Here is a 1,735-nt window from a genome sequence, read left to right on the forward strand (position 1 = left end):
TGAAGAGCAGCTGGTGAGCTGGTTTTTGAAGAGCAGCTGATGAGCTTGAACCACCATTGAGCTTGAAGTTCAATCTGACCTTACAGTCAAGGGCATTAACCTGCAGCACCAACAGGACTCCAATTGGTATCATTAGTATCCAGTATAAATTATTGTGACTTAAATTCTTGTCTCAGAGTGAGCCTTTGGATGAACTTAACATTTCTGGTGGCACTGTAAGATAAGCACAGAACTGCTAAACACAGCGTCAGCAATTCAAACCCACCAGCAGTTCCATAGGAGAAAGATGAGGTTGTCTGCTCGACAGAGTTTCCAAGAGTGTAAGTCTTTATGGAAGAAAACTGCCAGCTATTTCTCCCACAGAGCAACCAGTGGGTTTGAACCACTGAGATTTGAAATAACAGCTGATAGCTACTGTGCCATTAGGGTCTTGGAACCCTTCTTAAAGAAGCCATTTTATCTAAACTGTGCAAATAAAAGCGGATAAAAGTAAAATTCCATATTAGGAAATGCTCTCTGCTTCAATAAGGAAGAACCCAGGGAAAAGATTGCTAATTGTCCTTTGTTGCTGCTAAGTGCCACTGAGTTGGTTCTGACTCATAGTGACCCTGTAGAAGATTTCCAAGGAGTGTCTGGTGGTTTTTGAAATGTCAACTTTGCATTTAGCAGTCCATTGCTTATCCTATCGTGCCACACCAGGATACTGTCCTATCTCAATATGAGTCCTGAGAATTCTCCTGTTCCCTTAACTCAAGCTTAAGTATGAATCACATAGTGATCTGTGGTGCTGTAAGATAAACACTAAACAGGTATCCTTAAGACTGATAGTTCAAACCCACTTGCTGCTCCTTGGAAACCCTTTAAAAGGTTGCTATGAGCTAGAACTGACTCAATGGTACTTAATAACAACAAACACATTAAAAAAAAATTAAAATTTAGTCTTAATTCACCACTTATAAATACAAATCAGTATAACTTTGAAATTTATATTAAATCACAGATTTCTGTATTTGTGAGATTTGAATTATTACTGAAGCATTTGGGTTACATATTAACTTGTTTTGTTTTTGGTGGGTGGGTGGCATAGTTGAGTGCCAAATGATAGTTTGAAGATTGGAAATGTGTCTTATAGGATTGGGACAAACTTCCCTCATTATTAACATTTGATATAACTTTTCCACGAATAATTTCTCAATTAGTCTGGCCATTAGCTCAAACTCCTCTATTATCATTTACGCAGCGAATATTTATCAATCATATTTAATGTACCCATTTCGTACTTATTCTAGGATGAAAAAAGCATAATCTCTGTTTTTGAGTAATACAGAAACAATTGTTGCTGCTCTTATTGTTATTAAGCTTTATCAAGTCAGTTCCCAAGCATAGTGACCCTATATACGGTTTCCAAGGTTATCTGGTGAGTTTGAACCACTAACCTTGCAGTTCAAACTGACCTTGTGGTCCAATGCATTATCCTACTTTAAATTTAAAAGGCAGGCATTTTGTGGAACTATGGAATATCAGAGAAAGTATTTATTACCTCACTCTTTAGATTTAGATAGGTTTACAACTTAACAGATGAATGACTGAGCCAGAAGAATGATTATGAACAAAGGATATTAGATATATATAGAGAAGGGCAATGTAGGTAAAGGAAATACTATGTGAAAATATAGTATTATACTGAGGCAGGGCAAGTATAATTCATGTTAAGAATTGTACATGTTTCCATATA

Source organism: Chrysochloris asiatica, unplaced genomic scaffold (assembly GCF_000296735.1).
Source record: "Chrysochloris asiatica unplaced genomic scaffold, ChrAsi1.0 scaffold00153, whole genome shotgun sequence".
Classification (NCBI taxonomy): domain Eukaryota; kingdom Metazoa; phylum Chordata; class Mammalia; order Afrosoricida; family Chrysochloridae; genus Chrysochloris; species Chrysochloris asiatica.